Raw genomic sequence first — 23223 nt, 5'->3', positions numbered from 1 at the left:
GGTAAACAATCTATGGCACGTATTCATGATGGAACACTACTCAGCAATAAAAAGATCTAGGCGTGGCTCTCAAATGCATTGTCCCAAGTAAGAGAAGGGCTTCTAGTGGCTCAGATGGTAAAGAATCTGCCTGCAGTGTGGGAGACCCAGGTTCGATCCCTGGGTTGGGAAGATCGGACGACCCACTCCAGTATTCGTGCCTGGAAAATTCCATGGGCAGAGGAGCCTGGTGGGCTACACATGGGTCACAAAAGAGTCAGACATGAGAGACTTTAATACTTTCACTTTCAAGTGAGAGAAAACAGACTCCAAAAGCAATGTACTGTAAGGATTCCATTTATATGAGATTCTGATAAAGGTGAAATCATGGGAGAATATTATTGCACTTGTCTTGATTAACCTTTTCATGTAAGATATTTGGCGATATGCCAGGGGTGGTAAAGGGCTTCCCAGGGGGTACTAGTGGTAAAGAACCTGACTGTATCCCAGGGTCAGGAAGATCCCCTGGAGGAGGGCATGGCAACCCACTCCTGTATTCTTGCCTGGAAAATCCCACGGACAGGGGAACCTGGTGGGCTGTTGTCCATAGGGTCTCTAAGAGTTGAACACAACTAAAGTGACTTGGCACATTATACAGGCAAGGTAACAACTGATCATCCATGAAAAAAAATCCATTCCTGGTACATGGCTACACCATACTTCCAGCCCACCTAATGGATAGGTATGATCACATGGCTATGTTTTATCTGATGGAATGTCAGAGAACGTGTACCTAGATTTCTGAGCTTAAGCCTTAAGACCATGAGTATGCCTCCATGCTCTCTTTCCCTTCTTGCCACTTCGGTAGCTACGACCTTGACCATGCAGGCAACGAAGCCCTGGAGATGGTGGAAAATCATGTTACAAGGAACCCGAGTCCCTGGCTAACTGCGCAGAATAGAAGCCACCAGCTGACCTGAAATGTTCCTTTCAGGCCCTTGCTTTAAACTGCTGGACTGCTTTTAGATCTGTTCAACTCTGCCTTACCTCAACTAATACAGTGCCTAATGGACTGAGCTGAGCTCACAGTAACAGGGTGCATGCGTGCGTGCTAAGTCACTTCAGTCATATCCGACTCTTTGACATATGTCAGATATCTCAGATATGTACTCCCCTGTCCATGGGATTCTCCAGGCAAGGATACTGGAAGGGGTTGCCATGCCCTCCTCCAGGGAATCTGCCCGACCCAGGGATTGAACCGGGATCTCTTACATCTCCTGCACTGGGAGGCAGGTTCTTTACCACTAGCGCCACCTGGGAAGCCCCATGAAGTCCTCACCTACCTTGAACTGTTGGAGGGCTCCAACATCTCCCAGTAAGAATCTAGCAGTTGTTAACAGCCAGTTAGACTTAAGTCAATTTGCAACACTCCCTTTCTGAGCTCTGTGAGAGAGAGGGAGACACCAAGACTAACTCAAGTTTCTGAAGGACATAACAACATTTTCTAAATGAAGAGAAAAAAGGATGAGTTCAGTATGGGATATGTTGAGTTGAAAGTGACCAAGATTTTCAGGTGGATCTAGAGTGAAATATTTTAGGCCTAGAAATCAGAAGAGAGAGAGATCTGGTTTGGGGATAAAGGTTTGAGAATCATCCACATATGGAGATGACCTTAGGGGAGGACATGAAGCGAGGAGATCAGAAGGATTAGGCTCTTACAGAGAGCAGGCATTTGGTGGATGGGGGAAGAAGAGGTGTCTGCAGCGGAAATGGCGAGGAGGCGGCGTATTTAGAGATTAACCAGAACACTGATTTCCTGGAAGCCAGAGAGGAGAACCCATTAGGATTGAGAGAACAGGTAATAGTTTCAGATGCCAGAGAGCGGGTAAGCAAAGCAAAGGCTGAATATGGGTGGTGTGGCAGCAAGAGCCTGGCTGCAGTGGATTTAAGGTGAGAATTAAGAAAAAGAAAGAGAGATAACTTTTCAAGAATTTTGGCTCTGAGTTTTGAGAAAAGAAATAGGACAAGAGTTAACAGAGGAAATTTCCTGGTGGCACAGTGGACATGATTCTGCGTACCAATGCAGGGAATACAAGTTTGATCCCTGGTCTGGAAAGATTCCACATGCCCCAGAGCAACGAAGCCCACGCGCCACAACTAGTGAGCCTGTGCTCCAGAGCTCGCGAACCACAAGTACTGAGGCCTGCTCACCTAGAGCCTGTGCTACTCAACAAGAGAAGCCACTGCAACAAGAAGCTTGCACCTCTCAGCAAAGAGAAGCTCCCAGTTGCCACAACTAGAGAAAGTCCACTCAAAGCAACAAAGACCCAACACAATTAAAAAGAAATTTTTTTAATTAAAAAAAAGAAAAGAGTTAATAGAGGAGGACCAACCCTAAAGAGGGCCTCCCTGGTGGCTCAGCTGGTAAAGAATCCACATGTAACGCGGGAGACTTGGGTTCAATCCCTGGGTTGGGAAGATCCCCTGGAGAAAGAAAAGACTATCCACTCCAAGTATTCTGGCTTAGAGAATTCCATGGATTGTATAGTCCAGGGCGTTGCAAAGACTGGACACGACCGAGTGACTTTCACTTTCTATCTAAAGAAGTTGTTATTTTGTAGTGAGTTCACATGAAAGGAATTTGAGCAAATGTTAAGTACTGATGGGAAAGTCCATCAGAGAATTAGGGTGGAAGATGTGGAGGAGAAGATGGTTGGTGGACTAAAGATCCTGAGGGAGCAGGAACGGAAGCACAGGTAGAGGAAATAATTTTTTCAACTCAGTACTCAGAAGCCAAATGTCAGCTGGCCACTCCAGCCCTCATGCCCATCATGCCCAGACGCATGGCCTCTGTTTCATTCTCTGTCAACCAGGGATTCAGCACTGGTTCGGGGGGCAGGGGAAATCTAGTAACCCAGATATTTTATAATTCTTCTAGAATGCACTTAGAATTTGGAGGATCCATAGAGAGTCATTGTGCAATGCCCAGTATAATATAATCCTTAGACCTACAGGAAGATCTCCTGGGCGGGGCTCAGTGCTTTAGGGAAACGTACTCTGACCTCCTCTGACCACACCCTCCCTTCAGGACAAGGAACCTGTTGGACCCAGAAGACATACTCAACTGGGCCCAGAGCCACTCCCTTCTATACAATGCTTAGGGTGCCTGAGAACCCAGAATTACAATTACCTGCCCCAACAGCCCTGAACCAGCCCTTCGGGACTTGTGCAGCCTGTTTCCCGATTCAGTCCTCCCAAGGGCAGATGGCTAGCTGAAATACATGCCCAGAGTCCTCATGCATGCCGAAGGGGAACGTGCTTTATGGACTTTGTGGCTTGGGAGGAAGCGACGGGGAAAACTAGAAGAGGAACTGGCTTTAGGCTAGGGAGGGGTGGTCAGGGAGCCAGCTGTTTCTTTATTCTGCTGTGAACCCCAACAGAAATTAAATCTGAATCTATACTTTCAGGTCACTGTAAATGTATACTTGTCAAACATATTTTATGTAATAGTTTGTTACCTTGATTTATAGCTTTTAAATATTTAGGCATGTTATGTTGGCATCTCTTTACAGGCATACCTTGTTTTATTGTGCCTCACTCTATAGCACTTCACAGATATTACATTTTTTTTTAAACAATTGAAGGCTTGTGGGTTGTCAGATGACGGTTAGCATTTTTAAGCAATAAGGTATTTTTGAAGTGAGGTAAGTACTTTTTTTAGATGCAGTGTTATTGGACACTTAACAGACTATAGTATAGTGTAAAAGTATCTTTTATACGCATTGGGCAACTAAACAATTCATGTGACTCACTTTATGGCCGTGTTTGCTTTACTATGATGGTCTGTAACCAAAGCCACAATGTCCCTGAGGGTAGGCCTGCATACACTTGCCCCACACTCAGATGTGAGCTGTGAAATAGGCTCTTGGAGGAGCGGTGAGCTTGGTGACCCTGGTGTGCAGTGCTCACAGTGTCCTTGGAATAAATACTCGCTTCTACCATGGGTCTTCTGGCCTGAAGAATTCCATGGACAGAGGAGCCTGGTGGGCTATAGTCCACGGGGTCGCAAAGAGTCAGACACCACTAACACTTTCACCAGGGGTTATTTTAAGCTAACAACACGATGACGCAGCCAGAGTTGCACAACTGGCTTTCCTAAGCCGGCCGGGACACACCACACCCCTGCCCCAATCCACAAATATTCTGGGCTGGGCTGGCCTGCCTTGTGCCATCTTGCTTGCTCTTTTTCTCTTCCTGCTCTTTCTCCCCAGCCCCTTTCTCCTTTCTCCCTCTCAGGAGTAATATAACTTCTCCTCACTGATGGGTAATAATTTTACAGCCATCTTCTGTTGCTCAAGTCTCGCCTTGGGTCTTTACCGGTCATCCTCACTAGTTTTTCAGAGTGTTTCTTTTAACATGTTTCTTGATTTTTTTAACTTCTTATTTTGTTCAGTTCAGTCGCTCAGTCATGTCTGCCTCTTTGCAGCCCCATGGACTGCAGCACACAGGCCTCCCTGTCCATCACTAACTCCCGGACTTTACTCAGATTCATGTCCATTGAGTCAGTGAAGCCATTCAACCATCACATCCTCTGTCATCCACTTCTCCTCCCACCTTCAATCTTTCCCAGCATCAAGGTCTTTTCCAATGAGTCAGTTCTTCACATCAGGTGGCCAAAGTATTGGAGTTTCAGCTTCAGCATCAGTCCTTCCAATGAACATTCGGGGTTGATTTCCTTTAGGATGGACGGGTTGGATCTCCTTGCAGTCCAAGGGACTCTCAGGAGTCTTCTCCCACACTACAGTTCAAAAGCATCAATTCTTCGGCACTCAGCTTTCTTTATAGTCCAACTCTCACATCCATACATGACAACTGGAAAAATCATAGCCTTGACTAGAAGGACCTTTGTTGACAAAGTAATGTCTCTGCTTTTTAATATGCTGTCTAGGTTGGTCATAACTTTTCTTCCAAGGCGTAAGCATCTCTTAAATTCATGGCTGCAATCACCATCTGCAGTGATTTTGCAGCCCCCCAAAATAAAGTCTGTCACTGTTTCCACTGTTTCCCCATCTATTTCCTATGAAGTGAAGGGACCAGATGCTTTAATCTTAGTTTTCTGAATGTTGAGCTTTAAGCCAACTTTTTCACTCCCCTCTTTCACTTTCATCAAAAGGCTTTTTAGTTCCTCTTCTCTTTCTGCTATAAGGGTGGTGTCATCTGCATATCTGAGGTTATTGATATTTTTCCCGGCAATCTTGATTCCAGCTTGTGCTTCTTCCAGCCCAGCGTTTCTCATGATGTACTCTGCATACAAGTTAAATAAGCAGGGTGACAATATATAGCCTTGACGTACTCCTTTTCCTATTTAGAACCAGTCTGTTGTTCCAGGTCCAGTTCTAACTATTGCTTCCTGACCTGCATATAGATTTCTCAAGAGGCAGGTCAGGTGGTCTGGTATTCCCATCTCTTTCAGAATTTTCCACAGTTTATTGTGATCCACACAGTCAAAGGCTTTGGCATAGTCAATAAAGCAGAAAGAGATGTTTTTCTGGAACTCTCTTGCTTTTTCCATGATCCAGCGGATGTCGGCAATTTGATCTCTGGCTCCTCTGCCTTTTCTAAAACCAGCTTGAACATCTGGAAGTTCACGGTTCATGTATTGCTAAAGCCTGGCTGGGAGAATTTTGAGCATTACTTTACTAGCCTGTGAGATGAGTACAATTGTGTGGTAGTTTGAGCATTCTTTGGCATTGCCTTTCTTTGGAACTGGAATGAAAACTGACTTTTTCCAGTCCTGTGGCCACTGCTGAGTTTTCCAAATTTGCTGGCATATTGAGTACAGCACCTTCACAGCATCATCTTTCAGGATTTGAAATAGCTCAACCGGAATTCCATCACCTCCAGTAGCTTTGTTCGTAGTGATGCTTTCTAAGGCCCACTTGACTTCGCATTCCAGGATGTCTGGCTCTAGTGAGTGATGACACCATCGTGATTATCTTGGTTGTAAAGATCTTTTTTGTATAGTTCTGTGTGTTCTTGCCACCTCTTCTTAATATCTTCTGCTTCTGTTAGGTCCATACCATTTCTGTCCTTTATCGATCCAATCTTTGCATTAAATATTCCCTTGGTATCTCTAATTTTCTTGAAGAGATCTCTAGTCTTTCCCATTCTGTTGTTTTCCTCTATTTCTTTGCATTGATCGCTAAGGAAGGCTTTCTTATTTCTCCTTGCTATTCTTTGGAACTCTGCATTCAAACGGGTTTATCTTTCCTTTTCTCCTTTGCTTTTCGCTCCTCTTCTTTTCACAGCTATTTGTAAGGCCTCCTCAGACAGATATTTTGCTCTTTTGCATTTCTTTTTCTTGGAGATGATCTTGATCCCTGTCTCCTGTACAAAGTCGCGAACCTCTGTCCATAGTTCATCAGGCACTCTATCTATCAGATCCAGTCCCTTGAATCTGTTTCTCACTTCCATTGTATAATCATAAGGAATTTGATTTAGGTCATACCTGAATGGTCTAGTGATTTTCCCCACTTTCTTCAATTTAAGTCTGAATTTGGCAATAAGGAGTTCATGATCTGAGCCACAGTCAGATCCAGGTCTTGTTTTTGCTGACTGATTAGAGCTTCTCCATCTTTGGCTGCAAAGAATATGCTGCTGCTGCTGCTGCTGCTGCTGCTGCTGCTGCTGCTAAGTCGCTTCAGTCGTGTCGACTCTGTGCGACCCCATGGATGGCAGCCCACCAGGCTCCCCCATCCTTGGGATTCTCCAGGCAAGAACACTGGAGTGGGTTGCTAGTTCCTTCTCCATGCAAAGAATATAATCAATCTGATTTCATTATTGACCATCTGGTGATGTCCATGTGTAGAGTCTTCTCTTGTGTTATTGGAAGAAGGTATTTGCTATGACCAATGCATTCTCTTGGCAAAATTCAATAGCCTTTGCCCTGCTTCATTCTGTACTCCAAGGCCAAATCTGCCTGTTACTCCAGGTGTTTCTTGACTTCCTACTTTCACATTCCAGTTCCCTATAATGAAAAGGACATCTTTTTTCGGTGTTAGTTCTAGAAGGTCTTGTAGGTCTTCATAGAACCATTCAACTTTAGCTTCTTCAGCATTACCAGTCAGGGCATAGACTTGGATTACTGTGATATTGAATGATTTGCCTTGGAAACAAACAGAGATCATTCTGTCGTTTTTGAGATTGCATCCAAGTGCTGCATTTAGGACTCTTTTGTTAACTATGATGGCTACTCCATTTCTTCTAAGGGATTCCTGTCCACAGTAGTAGATATAATGGTCATCTAGTTAAATTCACCCATTCCAGCCCATTTTAGTTCGCTGATTCCCAGAATGTCAAGATTCACTCTTGCCATCTCCTATTTGACCACTTTCAATTTGCCTTGATTCATGGACCTAACATTCCTGGTTCCTATGCAATATTGCTCTTTACAGCATCAGACTTTGCTTCTATCACCCGTCACCTCCACAGCTGGGTGTTGTTATTGCTTTGGCTCTGTCTCTTCAATCTTTCTGGAGTTATTTCTCCACTGATCTACAGTAGCATTTTGGGCCCCAACCAACCTGGGGAGTTCATCTTTCCGTGTCCCATCTTTTTGCCTTTTCATACTGTTCATGGGTTTCTCAAGGCAAGAATATTGAAGTGGTTTGCCATTCCATTCTCTGGTGGACCACATTTTATCAGAACACTCCACCATGACCCATCTGTCTTGGGTGGCCTTACAGGGCATGGCTCATAGTTTCATTGAGTTAGACAAGGCTGTGTATATTGTCACCCTGCTTATTTAACTTCTATGCAGAGTACATCATGAGAAACGCTGGACTGGAAGAAACACAAGCTGGAACCAAGATTGCCGGGAGAAATATCAATAACCTCAGATATGCAGATGACACCACCCTTATGGCAGAAAGTGAAGAGGAGCTAAAAAGCCTCTTGATGAATGTGAAAGAGGAAAGCAAAAAAGCTGGCCTAAAGCTCAACATACAGAAAACGAAAATCATGGCATCGAGTCCCATCACTTCATGGGAAATAGATGGGGAAACAGTGGAAATGGTGTCAGACTTTATTTTGGCGGGCTCCAAAATCACTGCAGATGGTGACTGCAGCCATGAAATTAAAAGATGCTTACTCCTTGGAAGAAGAGTTATGACCAACCTAGAGAGTATATTCAAAAGCAGAGACATTACTTTGCCGACTAAGGTCCGTCTAGTCAAGGCTATGGTTTTTCCTGTGGTCATGTATGGATGTGAGAGTTGGACTGTGAAGAAGGCTGAGTGCCGAAGAATTGATGCTTTTGAACTGTGGTGCTGGAGAAGACTCTTGAGAGTCCCTTGGACTGCAAGGAGATCCAACCAGTCTATTCTGAAGGAGATCAACCCTGGGATTTCTTTGGAAGGAATGATGCTAAAGCTGAAACTCCAGTACTTTGGCCACCTCATGAGAAGAGTTGACTCATTAGAAAAAACTCTGATGCTGGGAGGGATTGGGGGCAGGAGGAGAAGGGGACGACCAAGCATCAGATGGCTGGATGGCATCACGGACTCGATGGACATGAGTCTGAGTGAACTCTGGGAGTTGGTGGACAGGGAGGCCTGGTGTGCTGCGATTCATGGGGTCACAAAGAGTCGGGCACAACTGAACAACTGAACTGAACTGTGGTCCATGTGATGAGATTGGTTAGTTTTCTGTGATTGTGGTTTTCTGTCTGTCTGCCCTCTGATGGAGAAGGATAAGAGGCTTATGGAAGCTTCCTGATGTGAGAGACTGACTGAGGGGGGAACTGGGTCTTGTTCTGATAGGTGGGGCCATGCTTAGTAAATCTTTAATCCAATTTTCTGTTGATGGGTGGAGCTGTGTTCCCTTCCTGCTATTTACCTGGGCCGAACTATGGTGGAGGTGGTGAAGATAATGGCGACCTCCTTCAAAAGATCCCATGCGTGTACTGCTACACTCAGTGCGCCCAGCCCTGCAGCAAACCTGCCAAGAGTCTGTTTCCTCAGTCCTGTATAAGTGCTGGAAGCTCTATGGTGGGGTTAACAACGACCTCCTCCAGGAGGACTTACGCCATACCCGCACCCAGAGCCCCTGCTCCGCAGCACTCCTTCCGCAGGAGACGCTCAAACACAGTTCTGGCTGTCTCTGTGGGGTCCCTGGGTCCTGGTGTGCACAAGGCTTGTTTGAGCCCTCCGAGCATCTCTGTCGGGAATGGGGTTTGATTCTAAATGCAAATTCGCCCCTCCTGCCTTCTTGCTGGGGCTTCTCCTTTGCCCCTGGATGTGGGGTGTCTCCTCATAGCTGCCCCAGCACTGCCTAGCCGCCACTCCAACGCGGCTGGATCCCCTGGAGAAGGGAAAGGCTACCCACTCCAGCCCATGGGGTGGGAAAGAGTGGGACACAACTGAGCGACTTTCACTTACTTTCACTTTTATTTTGCATTGATGTATAATCCCCATCCCTGGAGACGGAAATGGCAACCTACTCCAGTATTCTTGCCTGGAAAATTCCATAGACAGAGAAGCCTCACAAGCTATAGTCCATGGGGTCACAAAGAGTCAGGCACAGTTGAGCACACACGCACAACCCCAATACAAAATTATACCCCAATACAAACTAAACAATGTTGTGATAACATTGTGTTAACACAAACATCGTGGTAACACAAATATTGTTTGTTATACAAACAATGTGATAATTTCAGGTAACAGCAAAGTCAAAGTATTTCTTTTGAATGAATTTGCCAGTCTTCTCCAGAGAACTTCTTACTGAACTTACATTTTGTCCAGCATGTTCCACAGCAGACTGCTTTGTGTAAAAATCGGGTCTGGAGATAGGTAATTCACCTTAACGACAATGATGGACCCGAAATAGAATGTTTAGAGGCTTTTGAAACTAAAACTGTCCCCTGCATTGTCCCAGTATACCAACTCCTGGCAGACTACATACGATTCATCCCTTTTGCTTATCTGGCTTCCTCATTCTGAGTAACAGCTAAAGAAAGGAGTCAACCATGGAGGTGGGAATCCAACAATCATTTCATTCTGAGACTGCAATTTTTATTTACAATAAGACACCCCGACCTGGGTACTTGCCTCTGAACCCAAGTCCCAAGAGCTGCTTTTAAATTACCTTGTTGGGTTTGAATAGTCCTCTAATTCATTTCTCTGTCTGGAGATAGTCCTTGCATATGCTCTGTAGATACCAAGCATCATAATTGCTTTTAGTGAATATTTAACTTGAATCAGGTATTCATTAAACTTAGACTAGTTGACCATTTAGTAGTTGTGGAGAGACTTCCCTGGTGGTTCAACAGCTAAGACTCCATGCTTCCAATTCAGGAAGTCAGGGTTTGACCCCTGGTCAGGGAAATAGATCCCACAAGCTGCAACTAAAGATTCTGTATGCCAAAACTAAGTCCCAGCACAGCCAATAAATAAATATTTACAAAAAAATTGTTGCAGAATGCCTTTAACACTCAAGAAAATGAAAACAGATATGAAGTTCTAGGAAAGTACTAAATATCATACGCTAATCTCTTCAAGAAAATTAGAGATACCAAGGGAGCATTTCATGCAAAGATGGGCTCGATAAAGGACAGAAATGGTATGGACCTAACAGAAGCAGAAGATATTAAGAAGAGGTGGCAAGAATACATGGAAGAACTGTACAAAAAAGATCTTCATGACCCAGATAGTCATGATGATGTGATCACTAATCTAGAGCCAGACATCTTGGAATGTGAAGTCAAGTGGGCCTTAGAAAGCGTCACTACAAACAAAGCTAGTGGAGGTGATGGAATTCCAACTGAGATGTTTCAAATCCTGAAAGATGATTCTGTGAAGGTGCTGTACTCAATATGCCAGCAAATTTGGAAAACTCAGCAGTGGCCACAGGACTGGAAAAGGTCAGTTTTCATTCCAATTCCAAAGAAAGGCAATGCAAAAGAATGCTCAAACTACCACACAATTGTATTCATCTCACATGCTAGTAAAGTAATGCTCAAAATTCTCCAAGCCAGGCTTCAGCAATACGTGCACCGTGAACTCCCTGATGTTCAAGCTGGTTTTAGAAAAGGCGGAGGAACCAGAGATCAAATTGCCAACATCGGCTGGATCATGGAAAAAGCAAGAGAGTTCCAGAAAAACATCTATTTCTGCTTTATTGACTATGCCAAAGCCTTTGTGTGGATCACAATAAACTGGAAAATTCTGAAAGAGATGGGAATATCAGACTACCTGACCTGCCACTTGAGAAATCTGTATGCAGGTCAGGAAGTAACAGTTAGAACTGGACCTGGAACAACAGACTGCTTCCAAATAGGAAAAGGAGTACGTCAAGGCTGTATATTGTCACCATGCTTATTTAACTTATATGCAGAGTACATTATGAGAAACACTGGTCTGGAAGAAACAAGCTGGAATCGAGATTGCCGGGAGAAATCTCAATAACCTCAGATATGCAGATGACACCACCCTTATGGCAGAAAGTGAAGAGGAACTAAAAAGCCTCTTGATGAATGTGAAAGAGGAGAGTGAAAAAGTTGGCCTAAAGCTCAACATTCAGAAAATGAAGATCATGGCATCTGTCCCATTACTTCATGGGAAATAGATGGGGAAACAGTGGAAACGGTGTCAGACTTTATTTTTTTGGGCTCCAGAATCACTGCAGATGGTGACTGCAGCCATGAAATTAAAAGACGCTTACTCCTTGGAAGAAGAGTTATGACCAACCTAGATAGTATATTCAAAAGCAGAGACATTACTTTGCCGACTAATGTCCGTCTAGTCAAGGCTATGGTTTTTCCTGTGGTCATGTATGGATGTGAGAGTTGGACTGTGAAGAAGGCTGAGTGCCGAAGAATTGATGCTTTTGAACTGTGGTGCTGGAGAAGACTCTTGAGAGTCCCTTGGACTGCAAGGAGATCCAACCAGTCCATTCTGAAGGAGATCAACCCTGGGATTTCTTTGGAAGGAATGATGCTAAAGCTGAAACTCCAGTATTTTGGCCACTTCATGAGAGGGGTTGACTCATTGGAAAAAACTCTGATGCTGGGAGGGATTGGGGGCAGGAGGAAAAGGGGACAACAGAGGATGAGATGGCTGGATGGCATCACGGACTCGATGGACGTGAGTCTGAGTGAATTCTGGGAGATGGTGATGAACAGGGAGGCCTGGCGTGCTGCAATTCATGGGGTCGCAAAGAGTCGGACATGACTGAGCTACTGAACTGAACTGAAAAATAAGTCAATAATGATGTTTCTGTAAATATATCTCTTTTGAAGCAGATCTACCTATGAATTTAAACATTTTGGTACACATTTCAAGGATAGACTCTAAAAATAAGATAATTTGTTTCAATTGTCTCAAGCCACCTGAGACAAAGTCTATTATTTTCTAAGATTTTGTAGTTTGCTTTAGATTTATCTCATCGGGCTTCTTCAGATTTTGTGCTTCTAAAATGAGAGGGAAAAGAATTGCCTCTGTTAGTGTTACATTCCTCCCCCCCCACCCCAAAATTGTATGCAAATAGCTTAATTTTAGATGATTACCCACTCCAAGATGGGAGTGGAGGGAGGATAAAGATGGAAGAGACATAGGTTACTTATGTTAATCTCAGTTTGTGTCAAGTGCATATACTTTTAAAAATAGTTCCTTAGTTTTAAAAAATAAATATTTCCTTAATACTTATTGATTTTTCTGCCTGCCTTAGGTCTTAGTTTTGGCAAGCAGGATCTCCTAGTTGCAGCATGCAAACTCTTAGCTGCCACATGTGGGATCTAGTTCCCTGACCAGTGATCGAACCTGGGCCTCTTGCATTGGGAGCACTGAGTCTTAGCCACTGGACCATCATGGAAGTCCCAGTAGCCCCTTCATCTCATTGGATCTTTCCATTCACATCATTTCCAGTAGTGTAACTGCTAATTTACTTAATAAATGCTTGATCCCAATCTTCTGATCATTACCAAATCAACTTTATCCAGTACTTAAGATTGGTATTAGGATAAATTCATGTAAGATTGGCAGTGCTTCCCTAGAAGTAGTAAATAGAATCTAGGGATTGGTTAAAATGTTCAGAAGTTATCATTTTGAAAGGAAGTGAGTAATATTGTACTTCTGTCAGTTAGTATATCAGTTCCTAACCTGATAAACTGTTTCCATATGTATTACTATTCTAGTTATATGAACTCCCTGGGGACAACAACAGTTATATTTATGTTTCATATCTTACCTGTCATTGTGCCATCATCCAGATTTTCTTCTTTTTCTTTTTTTTTCTGAGGAGAGTTAAGAGGAAGCTTTTTTTTTCCTTAAAGTTTTATATGCTTGGGAGATGGCAAATTGTATAAAAATTCCACGTTTTACTGGCATTTGCTGGAAGGAAAGGAGATGAGACCGAGGTCTTTGGGGGCTGGGGTGGTGCCGCTCTTCGTTGTGGCAAGCGGGCTCTCTAGTTGTGGCTCAAAGGCTTTTAGTTTGCCCAACATGCGGAGTTCCCTAACCAGGGGTTGAATCTGCATCCCCTGTGTTGGGAGGTAGAGTCTTAACCACTGGACTACCAGGGAAGTCCCTGATGTAAAGGTCTTAAAGGCAAAATTAAAAGACAAACTAATCTTTGGGGTAATCTTTGGTGGTGTCATAAAATAAGATAGTTCTCAGTAAGATAGTAAAATCCCCACCTTGCTTCGAAGAAAGACTTGAATGCTGAAGAATTGGAGTGGCAGAAAAATAGTTTCATCCATGCTAAGTCTTGAGAAGTCTGTATGCAGGTCAGGAAGCAAGAGTTAGAACTGGACACGGAACAACAGACTGGTTCCAAATAGGAAAAGGAGTACGTCAAGGCTGTGTATTGTCACCCTGCTTATTTAACTTCTATGCAGAGTACATCATGAGAAACGCTGGGCTGGAAGAAACACAAGCTGGAATCAAGGTTGCCAGGAGAAATATCAATAACCACAGATATGCAGATGACACCACCCTTATAGCAGAAAGTGAAGAGGAACTAAAAAGCCTTTTGATGAAAGTGAAAGAGGAGAGTGAAAAAGTTGACTTAAAGCTCAATACTCAGAAAACTAAGATTATAGCATCCGGTCCCATTACTTCATGGGAAATAGATGGGGAAACAGTGGAAACAGTGTCAGACTTTATTTTGGGGGGGCTCCAAAATCACTGCAGATGGTGACTGCAGCCATGAAATTAAAAGACGCTTACTACTTGGAAGAAAAGTTATGACCAACCTAGATAGTACATTCAAAAGTAGAGACATTACTTTGCCGACTAATGTCCATCTAGTCAAGGCTATGGTTTTTCCTGTGGTCATGTATGGATGTGAGAGTTGGACTGTGAAGAAGGCTGAGCGCTGAAGAATTGACGCTTTTGAACTGTAGTGCTGGAGAAGACTCTTGAGAGTCCCTTGGACTGCAAGGAGATCCAACCAGTCCATTCTGAAGATCAGCCCTGGGATTTCTTTGGAAGGAATGATGCTAAAGCTGAAACTGCAGTACTTTGGCCACCTCATGCGAAGAGTTGACTCATTGGAAAAGACTCTGATGCTGGGAGGGATTGGGGGCAGGAGGAGAAGGGGACGACCCAGGATGAGATGGTTGGATGGCATCACTGACTCGATGGACGTGAGTCTGAGTGAACTCCAGGAGTTGGTGATGGACGGGGAAACCTGGTGTGCTGCGATTCATGGGGTCGCAAAGAGTTGGACACAACTGAGCAACTGAACTGAACTGAAGCACACTTACACACATATGAGTACTTATTGGAGGAGAAATTCTACCAAAGGACACCTTAGAGATTCCTGATCCCCAGTTATTATTCTCTTACCGTTTCCTTGCAATGCTTAGTCCAGAGGTAGGTCTGGGTTCCTATGATGGCAGGATATTCACATCACTCAAGATGGTTCATCATGTCCTCATTGATACATTAACCACACGCTTCAAGTCAGAGGGGACAGTGAGATAAGAAAATCATGTCTCCTGATCTCAAAATAGACTCAAGACACTTAGCAGCGGTGACACTTTTATGAATTTCTGCTCGGTGTCTGTTTATTTTTCTCCTTCAAGGAGAGTCCTCTCATTGATATGCTATAACTTGGATAGAATATTTGGACATTCCTGAATCTTGTACTTGAAGATATTTTGACTTTTTTGCTAGCAAATCCTTTATGAGGCCTGTGGTCCTGAGATCAGAGCCAGCTGTCACAGGGAGGGTCCCTGCTCCACCACACAGGACAATAGCAGTTATTTTTGCTGAATCTCACATTGACAATCTTTGAAGTCTATTACGGAGGTCCAGGGTCTTTTGCTACCGCAGCCAGCATCACCAGGGCTGATTATACCTTGGTTTTATCAACTCTAAGTGTCCTTACTCTCAGAGCAGGGGACATAATACAAGATTTTTTTCCAACTTCATAGAACACACTCATAGCAAAATAATGTCCACATTCAATTGCAGTTGATTTGGTCAAGTAGTGTAGATGAAAAAGGAAAACAGAACAAGTCAGATCTTGAAGTCTGGTGAATCTTAGGCAGCCATCTTCCTTCTATGATGTCTATAGCCAAAGCTCTCGAACCAACCCTCCAATGCCAACTTTAGTAGTTCCACCCTGTTTTTTATATAAATAATCTCTTACTTCCCCCTCCCTCCCCTTTATCATGAAGTTTATGGAGCAGAGACCATAGGCTGATGATGTGTTAAGAGGTTGAACACACTGATCACCAGTTTTAAGGTCTATGGGCTTTGCCCACATGGTTCCAAAAGTCAACATTCATTGCAGAGCATTCTAGCATATCACAGAGGAATTCCACATTCACTCATTATTGATTTACTCAGGATCCTTCAGCTCAAAGGGCAAACTCTACTCTTTCTTTGCTCATAGTTCTTTTACATTATTCTAAGAAAACACAGGGATGCATGCAGACTGGGTTTTTTTAATTAATTTTTTATTGGAATATCGTTGCTTCACAATACCGTTAGTCTCTACTGTACAACAAAATGAATCACCCATACATATACATATATCCTCTCCCTTTTGGACTTCCTTCCATTCCAGTCACCCCAGTGCATTAAGTAGAATTTCCTGTGCTATACAGTACATTCTCATTAGTTATCTAGTTTATCTCAGTATGAATAGAGAATCTCCCAGTTCCTTCCACCCCCCTTTCCTCCTTGGTATCCATGTGTTTGTTCACTACATCTATGTCTTTATTTCTGCTTTGCAAATAAGATGACCTATACCATTTCAGACTGTTCGATTCTATGTATATGGGATTCTAGAATCAGCAAAATGAATCTATAATAAAAATCAGATCCATGGGCACCTAAGACAGGGTCGAGGATGACTGACTGCAATGGGGCACAAGGATACTTCTGAGGTTGTTGAAAATATTCTATATCTTGACAGGTGTGTACATTTGTTGAAGTTCATCAAGCTGTCCAATTAAATAATATGCTTTTTTTGTATGTAGTATCTCAATAAATTTGATTTTTAACTCCTTTCCATTGCCTTTGGAAATTTTCACAAGTATCATATCATTCTGAAGATTGAGCTTCCTGAAACGTGGCTTTCAAAAAGGCCACACTTTAAATTTAATCCTCTTCCATCTTTTGTGCATGTCCTTTGATATCTGAATTAAACTCATATTTTTGTAGAGAATTTACTAGACTACCAGGTTTGTCTCTTTAGATAACTCTCCCTTTTCTTCCTATCCAAGATCATCCGTGTTTGCAAGATTTGGAATTGGATGTCAAAGTACTTCTGCCAAACATTTGTCATCTTCCTTTTGGGGGTCTCTATCCAAGAAGTCCTACCATTTATCAAAAACACTTTAGATCTGCCTGACCAAAGTCTAGAGTATCTATCTGACCACATCCAACTCTCCCTGACTATCATGAACTCTAGATAACTTGATCATTCTCTTCCCATGAATTCATATCACTTCCACTTCTCTGCCCAGTTCTTTTTTGTGGCAAGCATTTGATACTTACTTCCTCTACTCTCTGAGAAAACTCCCACTTGAAAACAACTGGTGGCCCCTGGAGCGTGGCATTCTTAGATAAAAAGGACCTTATAGATCAGTAATGACCCATTCATGTGTTATATGAGACATCCAAGCTTTTAAGGACTGATGTGTTTGCCCAAGTCAGGCAGTTAATAAAACTCTGCATTGAAATAGCATCTCTCTCATCTCCTGTACTGTTGGACAGGATGTTCATTTCATGAAAGCAACCAGCTGCTGGATGGATAGGGGCTGAATTTAGCCTGTGCAATGGCAACCCACTCCTGTACTCTTGCCTGGAGAATCCCATGGATGGAGGAGCCTGGTGGGCTGCAGTCCATGGGGTCGCTAAGAGTCGGACATGACTGAGCTACTTCCCTTTCACTTTTCACTTTCATGCATTGGAGAAGGAAATTGCAACCCACTCCAGTGTTCTTGCCTGGAGAATCCCAGGGACGGCGGAGCCTGGTGGGCTGCCATCTATGGGGTCACACAGAGTAGGACACAACTGAAGTGACTTAGCAGCAGCAGCAGCTGCTTACTTTGCCAAGAGGAGTCCTGCTTAGGGCCATACCCCTCTGTAGAAGAAAGGACTTCTCTCTAATTTTCATAAAAGTATCATTTGGCTAATAGTAGCTCTGATCTATGATTACATTTTCTTCCAAATTATTTCAAATTTAAACTTTTATTAGAAAAAATTTTTATTAGGAAGAAATTTTAATTTTGAAAGAATTAGTACCTGTAACTTTCATGTTCCTAACAATTCTTATTGCATCATTTTTAAAAGCTATTGTGTGAATTCTTAAGCAATCCAGGACATTTCCAGATTGGATGTATTTCACTTCAACTTCTTAAGAAACAGGGGCCCAGCTGCAGACCCAGTCCAGACTCTCAGGGCCCAAGACAGCTGGAAACGAGAAGGGCTGACCCAGGGCTACAGCAGGGGAGCCAAGGAAGAATTAAGTCCCTCACCACATAAGGCAGCTTTCAGTTTGGCATAAAGGGCCTAGTCCAAGGAGACCAGAACTTGATCCTAAGGGAGAGGTCTTGAGTAGAAGACAAGCAGGACAGACAGAGCAGTTCGGAAGCAGAGCCTGGAAAAGCTCCCTGAGACCATGAAATGTATCCTTGGGTAAGGTGCCTCCTTGTGCCTTGGATGAGTCAGGAATAGTACGGAAGACCTAATAGACTAGTAAGGTCAATGCAAAAATGCCGCTGGAGGCCAGGAGAATTCAGTGTGAGCAGATGCCCATGTCCTGAGCTAAGTGGGACAAGACCCTGCAACCAGAGCCCAGGAAGGGCCCACTGGACCAGACAGAAGCTTGCTGTGGGCCTATCACCACTCCACTCAATGCTATGTGGATGCATACAGCTTCCTTCTCCCAAGCACCATTTTGGCTAGGGGAAGAGGGAAAGAGGAACATGATTGAAAACCTGAGCTCTTACCCAAAAGAGACTGGATGAACACAAAGTTGCCTCTGGTTCCCTTTAAATGGAGAGCTGATGTTTGGTGATCTACCCTCATTCCATCACACCATCTCTCAGAACGAGAGAGAATAGTTATAGAAAAGAAGAATGCCGTGTTTTTCTGACCCCTGAGTGCAATTTACCCCAATATACTGGTCCTTCTGATTCTAGAGGACGTGCTGTGCACGATATCCAGGGATCACAGAGTCAAACTATAAGTTGTCAGTGAGTCTATAGATGCTCTTGAGGTTGTTTTTTGTGTGTTAAAAAAAATTCAGAGGTTACATTTTTTTTTAATATGCGTGATCTATGGTGATCTTCATTTATTTATCGCCATGCCACACGTGGGATCGAACCAGCACCCCTTGCATTAGAAGCTCGGAGTATTAACCACTGAACTGCCAGGGAAGTCCCTACATCTGTTTATAAAATTAATAGTTAATTTACTAAAGTTGAGTCTAAGAACTTAGTTTGCCTTAGGATTTTAAGTTCAACTGAAAATTTGTATTTTTCTTTTATAAATATAGCAAATTTTAAAAACCACTATGAAAGGCCTTAAATGTTATTTGATATCATTTCTGCTGCTGCTGTTAAGTCACTTCAGTCATATCTGACTCTGTGTGACCCCATAGACGGCAGCCCACCAGGCTCCCCGGTCCCTGGGATTCTCCAGGCAAGAACACTGGAGTGGGTTGCCACCTCCTTCTCCAATGCATGAAAGTGAAAAGTGAAAGGGAAGTCGCTCAGTCGTATCCGACTCTTAGCGACCCCATGGACTGCAGCCTACCAGGCTCCTCCGTCCATAGGATTTTCCAGGCAAGAGTACTGGAGTAGGGTGCCATTGCCTTCTCCGGAGAATGGCAACCCACTCCAGTGTTCTTGCCTGGAGAATCCCATGGATGGTGGAGCCTGGTGGGCTGCCATCTATGAGGTCGCACAGAGTCGGACACGACTAAAGCGACTTAGCAGCAGCAGCAGCAGGTTGGTCATAACTTTCCTTCCAAGGAGTAAGCATCTTTTAATTTCATGGCTCTAGTCACCATCTGCAGTGATTTTGGAACCCCCAAAAATAAAGTCTGACACTGTTTCCACTGTTTCCCCATCTATTTGCTATGAAGTGATGGGACCGGATGCCATGATCTTCGTTTTCTGAATGTTGACCTTTAAGCCAATTTTTTCACTCTCCTCTTTCACTTTCATCAAGAGGCTTTTTAGTTCCTCTTCACTTTCTGCCATAAGGGTGTCACTAGGTCCACCCTAAACATAAGGGGAGGGGGCATGAAATACCAAGGGCAGGATCATTGAGGATTGCCCTAACGGAAAGCTACCATAATTGATAACTATGAAAGTGAAAGTGAGCTGCTCAGTCATGTCCAACTCTTGGCGACTCTGTGGACTATAGCCCACCAGGCACCTCTGTCCATGGAACTGTCTAGGCAAGAATACTGGAGTGGGTTGCCACTTTCTTCTCCAGGGGATCTTCCCCACTCAGGGATCAAACCCTGGGTCTCCTGCATTGCAGGCAGATTCTTTACCATCTGAGCCAGCAGGGAAGCCCTTGAACCTAGCATAATTGATAACTATATTTCAACGCAATTGTTTTTCTTTGTAATTCAGTGTGTTTTATTTTTAGCATTAAAATCGTTACTCTAAGAAAGGGTCCAAAGCCTTCTCCAGCTATATGTAGCATGTATATAGGCTAAGAGATCCTACTCTAATGCCAGACAGATCAGGGTTCAATCCCTGCCTCACCTACCAGCCATGCAGACCTTTGGCAATTATTTCACCTTTGCAAGCACTGGTTGATCCAACAATAAGATAAAGATAATAATAGTGTAGGCTTCCCAGGTGGTGGTAGTGGTAAAGAATCTTCCCACCAACACAGGAGATGTAAGAGACGTAGGTTCAATCCCTGGGTTGGGAAAATCCCTTGGAGGAGGGCATGGCAACCCACTCCAGTATTTTTACCTGAAGAATCTCATGCACAGAGGAGTCTGGTGGGCTACCACCCACAGGGTCACAAAGAGTTGGACATGACTGAAGCGACTTAGCAGGCACACAGTAATAGTATCACAGACATGTTGTAGGGATTAAATGAGATCCTGCATTCAAAACATTAACATTCTGCTTGGGTATATTCAGTTCAGTTCAGTTCAGTCGCTCGGTCATGTCTGACTCTTCAACCCCGTGAACCGCAGCATGCCAGGCCTCCCTGTCCACCACCAACTTCCAGAGTCCACCCAAACTCATGTCCATTGAGTTGGTGATGCCATCCAAACATCTCATCCTGTCATCCCCTTCTCCTCCTGCCTTCAATCTTTCCCAGCATCAGGGTCTTTTCAAATGAGTCAGTTCTTTGCATCAGGTGGCCAAAGTATTGGAGTTTCAGCTTCAACATCAGTCCTTCCAATGAGCACCCGAGACTGATCTCCTTTAGGATAGACTAATTGGATCTCCTTGTAGTCCAAAGGACTGTCAAGAGTCTTCTCCAATATATTAAGACCCAATAAATGATAGCTATTATCAGTATAGAAAACAATGTGTCTAAATCTCACACACATGCATAGTCTTCTATTTCACATAATTACAAAGCCCCAGGTCATGTTTATTAATGATTGTGATCCACTCTTTCCCCCTGTTATATTCTTTAAATATCTTAAGAAACATATGTGATGAAGACCAATGTCTGTACCTGCTCCTGCACCAAGAAGGCCATGTATTAACAAAACGAAGTATTATTGCACCCAGAAGTGTGAATACAAAGCTGGGCCTTTGGTTCTTCCATTGGGTGAGGATGTATAACTCAGAAGCTTCTTGCTGACAGAATCTCAAGCCTGACAATTTGCATATTCAATCAGTAGAACTCCTGCTATGCAGGACATGGGTAAATAGAGGAAGGAGAATTGAGGGAAGATGAGTCTTTCCAACCCACTCCAGTATCCTTGCCTGGAGAATCCCATGGACAGAGGAGCCTGGCAGGTACAGTCCATAGGGTCTCAAAGAGTCGGACACGACTGTAGCAACTTAGCACCCACAATTTTGCCAACTAGCTGTTCCTCCCTGCCATTGCAGTTCAGAGAGGAAGAGGCCAGGAAAGGATCGCAGCTACACTGTTATCATGTCATCTGTTTGTAAAAGTCCTTTAACAGAGGATACTGGAAACCCGAGAGAAAGTCAGGAATGGTTCTCCGTGTGTTCACTCTTGGGATCTGAAAACCAGGAAGGTGAGTTTTGAAAGAAGCAGTCCCAGTGCTCCTGCAAGTTCCAACCTAGAGAACCTGGTCTAGAAATTGCTGGGCTGCACTAAAGCAGTCTCTGTTCCACCTGGTGTTCTCACCTGATGTGGCCCTGATTCACCAGCATTCACTCTGATCAAGAAGGGGTGTGAGTCACCACGGAGAAGAAAGCACATTTAGATGTTAAGTTTCAATTTCCCAGCCACCAAGAGGGCAAACTGAAAATACTCTCTTCCTCTCTACTCACCACCTGTCCCCTGCAAGCTTGCTCTCATTTCCTGGGTACAGTTTTTTTCAAAACCATAAGAGAATTGGATTTGAAGTACCTTGATTAATACTGGAATTAAAATTAAACCATGCAGGCAAAGGGTACATGGGATCTCTCTGTATTATTTCCTACAACTGATGTGAATCAACAGTTATCTCAAAATAAAAAGTGTGATTTAAAACACCAAGCTTCTCAGAATGGTTTGTGACAGGAAGAAAGAACAATCTCCACTCCTCAAAAAAAAAAAAAGAAAAAGAAAAGAAAACCGTTCTGAAAATCACCTTTGTGTTATTTTGTTAGATGGTCTTCCTCAATCAAGCTACACATAGATGCCATTCTGAGCCAGGTGGAAACCTATGCAACAGAAAATGACATCTGGGCTTCCCCAGAGTCCAGTGGTTAAGACGCCATGCTTCCAACGCAAGGAGTGCGGGTTCAATCCCTGGTTGGGGAACTTAGATCTTGTATGCCATGTGGCTAGACCCAAAAAAAAAAAAAAAAAAAAGGAAAGAAAACAACACCTGCGCCTCTCTTCTCCTTCCCACTTACCAAACCAACAAGTTCCTTATCGACAACTGTGTGGACTATCTCTGGTGGTATAAGCAGGGACTGCTAAGAGTATTTGCCCCAGAGAGGAGGACAGGGGAGGGGCCCAGGAGGAAAAGGAAGATAAGCCTGTCAAGAGAGATCCTTTTAAACTTTTGAATTTTATTTCATGTGTGCATAACTACTCCAAAGATGATCCCCCAATCTCACACAGCCTCCGAAGGTCCAGCACAAACATGACCAGCTCTGTGAGCCTCTCCCATCCTACTGGTTTGAACTCAGCATCCCCTTCTGTGTGTTTCATGGTGCAGTAGCTCTCCAGCTGGCTGGTGGCTGAAAAACCTGAGAACTTTTAAAACAAGCGCCCCTGTTCGGGCCACTCCCCAGACCAACTGAATGAGAAGCCCGGTGGAGGGAAAGTCAGTAGGGATGTTTTAAAAAAAATTCCCCAGGAACAGCGATGCAGATGTAGAGAGTGGATATGTGATGCAGTGTGGGAAGGGGAGTGTGGGACGAGTTGAGAGAGTACCACGTGTAAACCAGCTGGCTAGTGGGCACCTGGCGTATAGCACACGGAGCAAGGCTTGCTGCCTTCTGATGACTTGGAGGGGTGGGATAGGGAAGTGGGGGGTGGTGGTGGGAGGGAGGCTCAAGAAGGAGGGAACATATGCATACATATAGCTGATTCACTTTGTTGTTCAGCAGGA

This window comes from Capra hircus, chromosome 6, assembly GCF_001704415.2.
Source record: "Capra hircus breed San Clemente chromosome 6, ASM170441v1, whole genome shotgun sequence".
Lineage (NCBI taxonomy): Eukaryota > Metazoa > Chordata > Mammalia > Artiodactyla > Bovidae > Capra > Capra hircus.
Note: the sequence above shows the minus strand (reverse complement) of the source record.